The sequence below is a fragment of the Chiloscyllium plagiosum genome, unplaced genomic scaffold, assembly GCF_037043375.1.
Source record: "Chiloscyllium plagiosum isolate Xiang-an unplaced genomic scaffold, Cpla_swu_hap1 HiC_scaffold_22, whole genome shotgun sequence".
NCBI lineage: Eukaryota > Metazoa > Chordata > Chondrichthyes > Orectolobiformes > Hemiscylliidae > Chiloscyllium > Chiloscyllium plagiosum.
In genome coordinates this window covers 23248426-23262570 of record NW_028270160.1, presented here as the reverse complement: position 1 = coordinate 23262570, position 14145 = coordinate 23248426, and the positions used below count along the sequence as shown (strand labels likewise).

Here is a 14145-nt window from a genome sequence, read left to right as displayed (position 1 = left end):
TAAAAGGTGAAACAGTTTTTGGATATGATTCTTGGCCATCCACTAATTAAAAATTGGCATTCATTTCTATGAAATTTGCAAAGTTACAATAAATCATTGGCCTGAATATTCACCAGTCAGGGAGGATATCTGTCGTAGTGAAAATGGCAACAGATATATCCATAAATCCATAAGTTCTTAATTTGTATATCTAGGTTTTGGGAGGCAATTGTGCATGTTAATTTTAGCTACCACAGATAAATCTGATTTTCACTGTTATGATATCCAAAACATAACTTGTGCACTTTAGACGTGGGTAAAAAATGACAAAACCTCCCAGAGTTCCTTGGAAGGATGGGATATCATTTTGATATGGTCTAAAAACAATGTTTGGATTGATAAAAATAGATATAATTGTACTTAAAAGTGGGTAAACCCATTGGAATTGTAAAACTCATTGGAGCTGTTGGGTCAGCTGTTAAAGGTAACTGTCAAGATATTTAAAATTGCTGACTTTAAATGTTTGGAAATAAAAATCTTTCCACAGTGATCAAAATAAATTAGTGTTTTGTATTGCATTTGGTTTGTTGATTTAAACCCATTTTCTGTCATTATTGGATTAATGTTGGATGACTGATTTCACAGCCTATCATCAGTTCACAACTTGATTGGCTGCTTTAAGAGATTATGAACTTTTTCAAGTGGGACTGTACATTAAAATGCTTGATTTTGTAAGGGATTAAATGAAGTTAAATGGCATAAATAGAATGTTAACAGCGACAATGTTTTCTTTTAAATAGCAAATTCATCGATTTGCACTTAAGAACTTAATTTAAACTCCGCATAAATGCATGTTGGGTGAGTTAGCATGGTAAGTGCAAATGCAAAAGGTATTGCATGCAGGGTGTGAGTTTCCATTAAGTTACATGGCTCTGTAAAATTGCATGGTTGTGAATAGAACTGTGTAGGAAGTCATGGTTGGCATGAGTGTCCATTGGGTGTGGGCAGAGGAAGAAAGATAGAGCTGTGTGGTCATGAATGAGACTCAGGGAATTTGTGAGATGGAGAGGAATAAGGGCCAGTGAACTTTTTTTTAATATAAGGCTCTCAGCTTGTTTTTCAGACTGGAGGCCTGTGACCAGTGGAGTGCCACAAGGATTGGTGCTGGGCCCTCTACTTTTTGTCATTTACATAAATGATTTGGATGCGAGCATAAGAGGTACAGTTTGTAAGTTTGCTGATGACACCAAAATTGGAGGTGTAGTGGACAGCAAATTGGGTAACCTCAGATTACAACAGGATCTGGACCAGATGGGCCAATGGGCTGAGAAGTGGTAGATGGAGTTTAATTCAGATAAATGTGAGGTGCTGCATTTTGGGAAAGCAAATCTTAGCAGGACTTACACTTAATGGTAAAGTCCTCGGGAGTGTTGCTGAACAAAGAGACCTCGGAGTGCAGGTTCATAGCTCCTTGAAAGTGGAGTTGCAGGTAGATAGGACAGTGAAGGCAGCATTTGGTATGCTTTCCTTTATTGGTCAGAGTAATGACTACAGGAGTTGGGAGGTCATGTTGCAGCTGTACAGGACATTGGTTAGGCCACTGTTGGAATATTGTGTGCAGTTCTGGTCTCCTTCCTATCGGAAAGATGTTGTGAAACATGAAAGGGTTCAGGAAAGATTTACATGGATGTTGCCAGGGTTGGAGGATCTGAGCTACAGGGAGAGGCTGAACAGGCTGGGGCTGTTTTCCCTGGAGCGTTGGAGGCTGAGGGGTGACCTTATAGAGGTTAGGATAAATAGACAAAGTCTTTTCCCTGGGGTCAGGGAGTCCAAAACTAGAGGGTATAAGTTTAGGGTGAGAGGGGAAAGATATAAAAGAGACCTAAGGGGCAATGTTTTCACGTCGAGGGTGGTGCGTGTATGGAATGAGCTGCCAGAGGAAGTGGTGGAGGCTGGTACAATTGCAACATTTAAGAGGCATTTGGATGGGTATATGAATAGGAAGGGTTTGGAGGAATGTGGGCCGGGTGCTGGCCTGTGGGACTAGATTGGGTTGGGATATCTAGTCGGCATGGACGAGCTGGACCGAAGGGTCTGTTTCCATGCTATACATCTCTATGGCCCTAAGTACTGGAAACTGAGGCCAATCTTTCACTCAGCTCGCTGTCAATATTGAGATATTCAAAGTAAGTGATATCATCCCCACAGAAACAATAACAAAAAATATCCAGTGGCCAACATCAGTTATTAAAGAATTTTAAGTTTTAAGACTCTTACTGAGAGGAAAAAAAAACTAAAAGCCACATCAAGTAAACATTATTCCATGGGCAACTGAAGCTTTAAATTATATAAAGAATAATCCATTGTAAATGCTTGAACATGATCAAACATCTTCCTCCACAGTTACAATTTACTCTGTCATTCAGGTAGCATTCTTCTTAAAAACAAGAAGTGCTGCAGATCACAGCAGGTCAGGCAGCATCCATGGAGATAAAGCAAGCTTACGCTTCATGTCTAGATGACTCTTCATCAGAACTGATGTGAAGTGTGGAGGGGGCAACTTTTATATGATGGGGGCGGGGATTGGAGTGTTTGGGGAGAAAGGATATTGATAGACTCCAAGGCTGGACTCCAACATCCATCCAACCTCGTCCTCCCCTCTCCACCTCTCGAACCCCCTCCTCTCCCATCACTCAGAGCCGATCCCTTACTGTCCCTTAGCACCCACCCCTTCCCGGTCCTCTGATGCCATCCCTTTCTGGCGCCCTGTGGTCACCTCTCTACGACCCACCAGCCCTTGCTGTGTTTTCACCATACCTCCTGACCTTTCTCTCCCTGAGGCTGAACATACTGTCCTCAACAAAGGATCAGCTTCATCCCCGCCTTAATAAATTTCAGGCTCGCCATGACATTGAACTGCAATTCCTCTTCCTTCATCCTCGCACTCACTTCTTCAGGCAGGATTCCATCCAACCTGTTCCACTGATTCCTTCACCCACCTCCAGTATTCACCCTCCATTTGGACCCCTTTCTCTGGCCTTTTACCTGACCTCGATCTCTTCACTGAAAACTGCCAGTGTGACAACAGCTGTATCAATTTCTCTGCTCGTCTCACCCACGCCAACCTGTCCCCTTCTGAAATTGCCACACTTCACGTTCTCAGGTCCAATCCTAACTCTGTTATCAAACCTGCTGACAGTAGTGGTGCCAGTGTAGTCTGGTGCTCTGATCTTTTCCTGGGGAGGCTAAATGTTAACTCTTGGACACTTCTTCCTACTGCCCCCTGAACCATGACCCCACATCCGAACATCAAGACATTGATGCCAGGACTGTCACCGGAGATGTTTCCCCCCCACTGCCTCCAATCTTATAGTCTGTTAACCTCGGACAGCCCGCTTCTACCTCCTTCCCAAAATCCACAAACCAGACTGCCCTGTTAGGCCCATTGTACCAGCTGTTCCTGCCCCATCAAACTCACTTCCATTTACCTTGACTCGATCCTCTCTCCACTTGTCCACACCCTGTCCATCTGCATCCATGACTCCTCTAATGCCCTCTATCATATTGACAATTTCCAGTTTCCTGGTCCTTACTGCCTCCTGTTCACCATGGATGTCCAATCTTTCTATACCTCCATTCGTCAAATGATGGTCTGAAGGCTTAATCCTCAACCAGAGGTCTGAACAATCTCCATCCACCAAACTCTCCTCTGTTTAACTAAATTTATTCTCTCACTCAACAATTTCTCCTCTAATTTATTTCACTTCCGCTGAGTCAAAGGAGTCACTATGGGCACCGGCATGGGGCCAGTTATGCCTGTCTTGTTATGGGGTATGTGGAACAATCCTTGTTCCAGTCCTTCACTACACCCCCTCCAGACCCCACAGCTCTGTTCGTGGTGTATCAGCATCGCTTTATTTTCCCACCTGGACCTTGAAATATTTATTCATTTTAACTCCAATTTCCACTCCTCTATAGCTTTCACCTCATTTCCAATACTTTCTTTCCTTTCCTTGATCTCTCCATCTCCATTTTCGGGAGTAAACTGTTGACTGCATCCACTATGTAGCCACTGACTCCCATAGCTACCTTCACTACAGCTCTTTCCACCCCACGTCTTACAAGGGTTCCATCCCATTCTCCCAGTTTCTTCTCCTATGTTATATCTGTTAGGATGATGCCACCTTCCAAAACAGCGCTGTTGACATTACTTCCTTCTTCCATAAGCATGGTTTCTCACCCACTGCGATTGACAGGGCCCTCAGCCACATCCAACCTATCACCTGTGCTTCTGCCCTTGCCCCTTTCTATCAGTGTCAAAAGCGTGATTGGGTCCACCTTGTCCTCACTTTTCATCCCACCAGCCTCTGCATTCAAAGGGTCCTTTTCCGATATTTCAGACAACTCCAGCAGACCACCACCAAACACATCCTCCCCTCACTCCCTCTGTCTGAATTTCATGGGAATTATTCCCTCCAGGACACCCCAGTCCATTTCTCAACTGCCAACACCAGCCCCCTGTTCCCATGGCACCTTCCCATGTAACTGCAGGAGTAATACCTGCCTTTCACCTCCCTGCTCATCATCCAAGGGCCTAAATAGACTTAACAGGTGAAGCAGTATTTCACCTGTACTACCTCCAATCTTCTGTATTGTATTCGCTGCACCCAATGTGGCCTACTCTACATTGGAGAAACCAAATGCAGGCTGGGTGACTGCTTTGCAGAACACCTCCAATCTGTGCACAAGCATGACCCTGACTTTCTCATAGCCGGTCATTTTAACACAGCGTCCTGCTCACATGCCCACTTGCCTATTCTTGGCTATGCTGCAGCAAATCACCGCACAAACTGGAGGAGCAACATCTCACCTTCAGACTAGGCACTTTACAACCTTCTGGGCTCAGTATTGAGTTCAGCACCTTCAAATTGTGAACCCATTCCTTCCCTTTCTTTTAGCTGTAAGGGTACATTCTCTGTTACCATGTCCTCTCTCCCCTTCCTCCACCCTAGTGGGACTGCCTATTCTTTCCAGTCTAGCAGTTAGATATTCTACTGTTCTGCCATCCTCACATTCTGATAACTTAATCTGAACTATCCACAGCGTTTTTTCCTCACCCTCCACAGCATAAATGCTGCCCCCTCCACACTTCACTTTAGGTCTGAAGAAGAGTCATGTAGACTGGAAACATAAGCTTGTTTTCTCTCCATGGATGCTGTCTGACCCGATGTGATCTCCAGCATTTTTTTATTTTCAGTACAGATTCCACCATCTGCAGTAATTTGCTCTTACTCTTCTTCTTGAGCTGTCCAGACTCTACTTAGCATCCTTACTTTTGCTTCTCTTTGTTCTTTTTTGCTTTTCCAGCTGGATAACTTCTCATCCATGAACTGACCTTTACTCTGAGATGTGCAATGGGTATTCTTCCATCTATTCAAGCAGGGAGTAGCTTCCAATTATATTTCAATACCCATGAACATAATCTCTTCAATGCATGTGTGAAATCCCCATGCTGCATTCTTGTGGTGACTTGCTGCCTCTATCCTTCATCTCTCTCACTTACTCACTCTCTCTCTGTCGATCCCTCCCTGTCTGTGTCAATCTCGCTGTCTGTGTCGATTCCTCTCTCTCTGTCAATCCCTCCCTTTCTCTGTCAATCTCTCTCTCTCTGTCTTTTCTCTTTCTCTTTTTTTGAATTCTAGCAGACAGAAGCTATTTGTGAGATTTGGTTTGACTTATTGTTGTTGCATGTACCTAAGGACGGTGAACAGTATTGTTTTGTGTGCAAACAGACAGATCATACATACAAAAACATAGGGTATTTAAACAGAGCGAGGCATGCAAGATTATGACTGCTACAAGAGATACACAAAAGCAAGATCAACATTAGATTTGAAATTAGAGAGGTTCATTCAGTAGTCTAATTACAGTGGGGAAGAAGCCATTCTTGAACCTGTTGTTACCATTGTGTTTAGGCTTCTGTATCCTCTGTCTGACGAAAGATGTTGGATGAGAGGATTATCGGGATGGGAGGAGTCTTTGATGTTGGCCGCATTTCCATGGAGTCAATGGATGGGAGGTTGGCTTGCGTGATGATATGGGCTATGTTCACAACTTTTGTAATTTCTTACAGTCTTGGGCAGAGCAGTTGCCATACCAAGTTGTGATGCACCCAGCGAGAATGCTCGTGGTGCATCTCTAAATGTTGGGGAGAGTCCCTCTGAAAGTGCTGAATTTCATAAGTCTCCTGAGGACGAAGAGGCATTGTTGGGCCTTCTTGACTTTTGCATCACTCTGAGAGGATCAGGATATATTGCTAATTATTGTCACTCCTAGAAAATTGATGCTCTCGATCATCTCCACCTCAGCTTTTTGATGTAGATAGGGGCATGTCCTCCTCCTTTCTTTGTGCAGTCAATGATGTTTTAAGAAAACGGCCTACAATATAATTATATAATGATTTCCTATGCTCTTGCTTTCTATAAAGCCTATCTCCAAGGTAATATGATTCACATTAGCCGTGTGTCCCAGAGAGGCAAACTAATTCGCTGTTCTTTAGACACACATCGTCATTTTATTTTAAAATTAACTAGACCACTTTCAGTTAAACCATTTACGAAACCTGATATTCTTAATGACATCGGAACTTTGTCACTAGAGGAATTCAAAACTGATTAGGAAGTTTTGGTACTTAAAGTTGGCAAGGCTCCAGGACCAGTTGAGGTACATCCAATGATATTCAAGGAAGTGTGCGTGAAGATTTCAGGGCATTAACCATAATCTTTTAGTCTTCACTTGACTCAGGGAAATGCCAGAAGACTGGAGAATTGCAAATATCATACTGTTGTTCAACAAAGGTTGTAAGGATAAGCCCAACAAATGATGACCAGTCAGTTTAACTTCAGGATAGGGTAATTTCAAAAACGGTCATTCAGGATAGAATTAATAGTCACATAGGGAAAACAGATGAGTTGACCAGGAAGAGCCAGCATAGATTTGTAAAACGAAAATGTTTTGAACCAAATTGAAAGAGGTTTTGAGTCGATAACAAAAAATCAATGACAGCAATGATATTAACTTAGTGTACCTTAACTTTCAAAAGTTTTTGAAGCAGTGGGATGGCATGGTGACTCAGTGGTTAGCACTGTTGCCTCACGGAGCCAGGCACCCGGGTTCGATTCCTGCCTCGGGTGACTGTCTGTGTGGAGTTTGCACGTTCTCCCCGTGTCTCTGTGGGTTTGCTCTGGTTTCCTCCCACAATCCAAAGATGTGCAGGTTAAGTGAATTGGCTATGTTAAAATTGCCCATAGAGTTCAGGGATGTGTCAGTTAGATGTATTCGTCTGGGATAAGTATCTGGGTGGGTTAATTTTTGGAGGGTCGGTGTGACTTGTTGGGCCACAGGGCCTGTTTCCACACTTTAAGGATTCTATATAACAGTGCTATGCAACAAACTTATGAGAAAGATCATAACTCATGAAATAAAATGGATAATAACAATGTAGATTAAAAATTGAGTAGTGGTAAGCCAGTCAATGGATATTTTTCGGGCTGGAAGAAGTTTTGTGGTGGAGTTCCCCATGAATTGGTATTGGGACTTTTGCTTTTTTTGATGTATATTACTGATAAGATCTTGGTGTACAGGTAAAATGTCAAGGTTTGCAGATGATGTGGAACTTGGAAACATTGTAAACTGTTATAAGGACAGTGTAGAACTTCAAAAGGAAGTAGGCAAGTTGGTGAAGTGGGTGGATAGATGACAGATGAAGTTCAATGCAGAGAAGAGTGAGATTGTGCATTTTGGTAAGGACATGAACATTTAATATGAAATAAGGGGTACAGTTCTAAAGGGGGTTCAGGAGTAGAGGGATCTGGATTTATGTGTGCACAGATCATTGAAGGTGACAGAACAGGTAAAGAGAGCACTTAAATCACATAATGTTCAGGGTTTATTAACAGAGGCATTGAACATAAGAGTATGGAAATCATGCTTAATTTATGTAGGACATACGTTAGGCCTGGTGGAGTCCAGGTGCTACTCTATAGGAAGGGTGTGAATATATTAGAGAGTGCAGATAAGATGTATAAGAATTGCTCCAGCGCTGATACACTTCAGTTATGAAAGTACAATGGAGAGGTAGGAGCTAACCTCCTTTGAGCGAAGAAGCCTAAGAGGAGATATGATAGAGAAATAGTTTCTAAGGAGAAACTGTTTCTGCTCATAAAAGGATCAAGGATAACTGGGCACAGAATTGAAATGATTTTCAAAAGAAGCAAATGTGATGTGAGAAAATAACTTTCCCTCAATGATGATTCAGATCTGGAATCATTACCTGGAGGTGACCTGGTAATTTCAATTCAATCTAAGTGTGAATTAGATGATTATTTAAAAACAAGAATGTGCAAGGTAAAAGAGAAAAGGCAGGATTAAAAGACTAAGTCATGATTTTCATCTGGAGAGTCAGTGCAGATGCAATGGGCCAAAATGGTCTTCGATTTCATTTCTGTGATTCATTGTTTCTGAGAACATCTTATGGGACTTAGGAACATGCAATTCCATTCACTGTCAGCATAAACACTTTGCCTATTGTTTAGCATCTTCTTCCTAGTAAAACAAGTTGGTGTCTCCTGTAATCTTGCACAACTACACCAGCTCGGCTTGCTGTCAGCAGAATTCAGAACAGGTTATGTAACTCTCATCAGTGTTTTATTCCTGGGTCTGCATTCTCTCAAGAATGTGAGGTGATCTCATTGAAACGTACAACATGCTTAAAGGGCTAAATAGAGGAGAGGATGTTTCCTCTGGCTGAGGGAATCCAGATCCAAGGGACACAGCTTCAGTAGAGGGACACACTCTTTAGAATTTCTTCATTGACGCTTGTGAATCTTTGGAATTCTCAATATCAAAGAGCAATGGAAACTGAGTTTCATGTTCGAAGAAGTGATCGATAGATTTCTAGATCCAAAAAATAGCGAAGGATAGAGGAATAAAGCAGGAAAGTGGCATGATCAAGCATGGTCTAAAATGATAGAGCAAACTTGCGGGGCTGAATTATCTAGTGCTCCTGTAGTCCATTTTGTCCTAAATTAAAAGCAGTCCTAAAGCATTATAACTTGACATTTGTAACAGTAACACTAATGCTTTGTATATAATTCAAGGATGGTAATTATTTTGAACTTTGCAAATGCAAGCAAATTGAAGTGAGAATAAAGAATTAATAAATTAATTGAATTGTCATTTGAAAGTGGAATCAGAGGTAGATAGGATATGTACACTATGTTTGGTAAACTTGCATTGGTTAGTGCATTGAGTATAAGAGTTGGGAGGTCATCATGCAGCGGTACACAACATTGGTTAGGCCACTTTTGGAATACTATGTTCAGTTCTGGTCTCCCTGCTTTAGGGAGGATGTTGTAAAATTTGAAAAGATTCAGAAAAGATTTACAAGGATATTACCCAGGTTGGAGGTTATGAGCTATGGGGAGAGACTGGTTAGGCTGGGGATGTTTTCCCTGGATCATCAGAGGCTGAGGGGTGACTTTAGAAGTTTATAAAATCATGAAGATCATGGATAGAATGAATAGTTCAAGGTCTTTTGCCCAGGGTGGGGGAGTCCAAAACTTGACGACATAGATTTAAGGTGAGAGGGGAAAGAGGGTGGTTCATGTGTGGAATGAGCTGCCAGAGGAAGTGGTGGAGGCTGGTACAATTACAACATTTAAAGGATATCTGGATGGGTATATGAATAAGAAGGGTTTAGGGGGATCTGGACCAAATGCTGGCAAATGGGATGGATTAATTTAGGATATCTGATTGGCATGGACAAGTCAGATTAAAGGGTCTGTTTCCGTGTTGTACATTTCTCTGTCTTTATTTTGTGTAATTTACTATTTAACTGAATTTCATAATTTCAGACAATCCCCTAGAATGCAACACACACATTATAAGAAACTTTGTTCCTTTTGTGAAAAACTGCCAGAATTTACGCAACCTTCATATTTGTAATTTATTGATTCTTTTATAATTAAAAAGGACTCCCATGATGCAACACAGCAGGTTTGATATCTTGTATTTTATTGCTCTAGAACTAGCAGTGACAACTGTCAAAACACCATGGTCACTCTTCAGTTCCCTTTATCATTGATATGGCAAATCGATCGATCCAAACGGGTGATGAGTGGGATCATTTCTCAGCTCAATTACTTGAAAAGATTCATCATAGAGTTTATATCTCAGATTTGAAAAAGAAAAATGCTTTTGCCTGATGCATTTCACATCTGAACCGCTCAACTTGAAAGCACTGGAACCGCATTACTATCAGTTTTTTTTAAGCGAAGTAGAAGGATTGATACAAGCTCCCTCATGTGAGAGGAGGTGGCAGAAGGAATTGCAAAACCATTTTTAGATATACAATAATTTAAAAATTGAGTTTTATAAGCCATTCACTTCGAATATAATGTTTTGAAAATAATTTGCATATTATCATGGTGTTGCTGACAGCATAGGATCTAAAGTATGGGCCTGAATTTTGGATGCAAAGTGACAAACTGAGATGTGGAGGCATGAATTCTGCATTAGAATCAAGAGTTGAGCAGTCCACACACCTGTCGGCCACCTTTTAGGACCTTCTAGGTGGGCAAGCCGTGGCTCCAAAGTGGTCTTCTCACCTTTACTGGAATTTTACTTGCAGAGGAAAAGCCCAGTGCCAGGGATCTCAGGTGGCTTTGTAAATATGCTACAAGCATTGTGGCTGGACTGGGGGAGTTGCTTTCAGTTTGGTAACACTGTACCCAATTATGTTCCTCATCCTCCTCCCCCAACCCCATCAGTCCAGGTAACTCAACCCTTCTAGCCTCATAGATTTAACTTTTCCATGTTCCTTGTTATTTCCTCTTCAGGGAACTGCCCGTCTTCCTGGCATTAGCTGCTACCATTGCTTGTAATACTGCTCGGATAAAAGATCTACCAGCTGTTGGTTGCCTGCCAAATCTCAGAGGCTTAATTGCTTCACACATGAGAATGGAAGATTTCACTTTAGTCAATTAAAGACACAGTGGCCATTATATGGCTGTGGGGCAAGATAGTCTGTTCCATTTTTGAGATGCCCAAATGTTTTGCCTTTAAGGTGACTACACTTAATAAATAAATCCAAATAATGTTAGCTGCTGAGCTCAGTGAGATCAGTCGGAAGCTAGGTCTATCTATGTTTCTTTAAGGTTTCAGATTGATAATTGAATTTTCTTTTATACTGATTGTTTTGTATGTGTAATACAAGGTGATATTTGGTGTTCAATGGATGCATACAAGACGCAAAACTTTTTGTATGCATTGAAACATTGAAGCAGTCTGTGACCATGTGAACAGCAACATTTTGTTTGGAGTATGCAGTCTTTGAGTATGTTGTTTATTTTTTGTTTAGATTTTACTTAAAATGCAAAAATATAGAAAAATGTAAACAGAAAATCTGTTGAATATTGATCTTCAATCTTCAACTCATTATAGAAGTGGGGGAGACAATAGACGATGGAAGGAAAAAGTGGTAATGCAGGATTGGGAATTGGCTGGACCTTGGCTTTGATTGGTGGGTGACCGGGGTAAAGAGGAGACAGGGAGATCAGGCATGTTTTTTCGACGTGCCTGGGGCTGGGAAGTGAGTGGGAAGATGAAGGCTTCGATAGATAGGTTGGCTAGGCATACGGAGTATTTCAAATCTGATTGGGTTGATGGGGAGGAATACTATCAAATTCACATGACCAGTTTAAACCGAATCACTGTACCTAAATGGCTGCTTCCCTTTAATTAGTGATTGTTGCTCTTGATATTACTTGCAATAGAATGTAAATTCCCACATCGCCACTGTCTAAGCTTCAAAACATCATGCATAATTCAGGAGGGGAACACAGATAATATATTCTAAGTGCATGATTAACAAAGTTAGAATAAGATTAGCTGTGCTTAGTTCATGTTATTGTAAAATCAGAGCTTCTCCAGTTCTACAATCTCTAAAGAAATCTCAGAAATTCACTTTTTGGGAAGAGATTTGAAAGCGATTTCCCCAAAGACAGTGAAGCAGTGCTTATTTATTGATTCTGAAAAAGTAAATAAATGTTACTTTCTTACACAATTGCAAACAGGTAATTTTGATCCCCTAAGGCATCTGTGTGGAATCAACCAGCCTGAGAAAAGTTGAAGTCAATGTGAAACAACAAAAACTCTAATTAGCATACCAAGCAAAATATAGATGGATGTCATTTTTGAGTCCTATCATCTCAGTCTCAGCTATCATTTCAAAAATTCCGCAGGCCCAACCGTCTTCAGCTGCTTCCCCCATTTCCAAGTCAGAATCGGGGATGTTCACTGACAGTTGCACAATGAGGTGTCACTCTCATTCCTCAGATACTGAACCGGTCTGTGACCATGTGCTAAAGCCCCTTGCTAATTGGTGTGGTTGGGCTGATAAATGTCAAACAACAGTTGACCATATTTAAGGAAGACATGAACCATTTTCAGCTATCTTCTTAAAGTTCAGTTGGTTTGCCATCACTAAATGTCTTCCACTATCAACATCCTGGAGATTGGCAAGAGTTACTTGGACCAACTTCACAGGGTGGGAATTCTGTGGCAACTAAATCACTTCCTGCAGAACTTGCCCTACATTGACAAGGCATAAGTCAATGTGTGATGGAATCCTCTCCACTTGCCTGGATGAGTACAGCACTTTCAGGTAGCATGACACCATCCATGACAAAGCTATCTGCATTATCAATGTCTTGTCCATTTGAATAGTGCCATCCTCTGCCACTAGTGCATAATGGCAGTGGTATGTACTATATGTAAGGTACACAGCAGCAACGTACCAAGCCTCCTTCAATAGCATCTTCCAAACCCCAGGATCTCTACCATGCTGAAGGATTGGACATCAGACGGTTGGAAACATTTACATCTGAAAGTACACTTTCAAGTCTCTCTCTGTGTCTGACTTGGAACAATATTGCCAGTTCCTCAGATACACACACATAAACTCCACACACACTCACCCACGCCCACACCCTCTCACGAGCTTTTACTCCATCACACTCAGGCACACACACTACCAAGCACACATGTGTATACGCACACATTCACACTCTCTCCCACACTTGCACACTCTCCCTCACATGCATGCACAAGCATATAAGTTTATATGGTTAATTTGCATTTGCAGAATTGTATTTGCAGATTTATTCTATTTTGTTCAAAAAGCACACAATCTGCAGGCAGTCAATCCATGTGACATTTCATAAATTCCTACTTTGGAAATACACCCAGTTTGACTCAACATTGGAGTACAGGTGGACTCTAACCGCACACTTTTAATGCATTGCCTGAGCTGAGGTGTCTTTTTTGAATAAAACTTTAAATTATCTCAGGAGTGTAACTTGAAAGAATTTCTGGGTTTTACATATTAATGAATTGATACCTGCAGCCCATTCTAAAAGATGAAAACTGAACAGCAGTCTAGGTTTGTTCGATATATCGTATCAGTTGCATGACACTATGATCTTTTACTATAAATTCTATGTCTTATGATCTTGCCCCACTAGTTATCTGATGAAGGAGCAGCGCTCTGAAAGCTAGTACTTCCAAATAAACCTTTTTGACTATAACCTGTGTTGTGTGATTTTTAACTTTGTCCACTTCAGTCCAACATCGGCACCTGCACATCATATATACAATACACAGTTAACTTCAAAGTGACCTCATAAAAAGGTAGACTTTGAGGAAGTAAGGTGGGATGTTGCCACAGAGGCTTATGTAAACCAGGACAAAAATTTGTAATTTAGTGCATTGGGAAACAGGAAACCTCTAGAGATTGCTGCGGTCAGGATTTACGGTATAAAAACACTGAGGATACCCAGTCTTGCATCATTCATAGAAAGCCCCAGAGAATTGGACACTTAAGTTTTGATTCTTCTTCGTCTTCTGCCTACCTGAATTTGAATCAATTAGATGCAAGTATGATACCTAATATTGGGAGAAATGTGTATCTTATTAAGAGCTTTCACATAAGGGCAAAGTTGCATTTTCATTACTATAAACTTTAAAAAGCTAAGTGGCAAATGCTGAATCATTATTGTGTAAAATTTGTTGTTATTGCAATGATAACATAATCATATCTGGATGCAT

The 14145-nt window shown here is 41.2% G+C and overlaps 1 protein-coding gene across 1 annotated transcript in view; it reads left to right on the top strand.

Annotated features, from left to right (window-relative positions):
* Positions 1-14145, top strand: part of atrnl1b (attractin like 1b) — a 947890-nt gene that overhangs the window by 575839 nt on the left and 357906 nt on the right. The gene's annotated exons all lie outside the window — the stretch shown is intronic.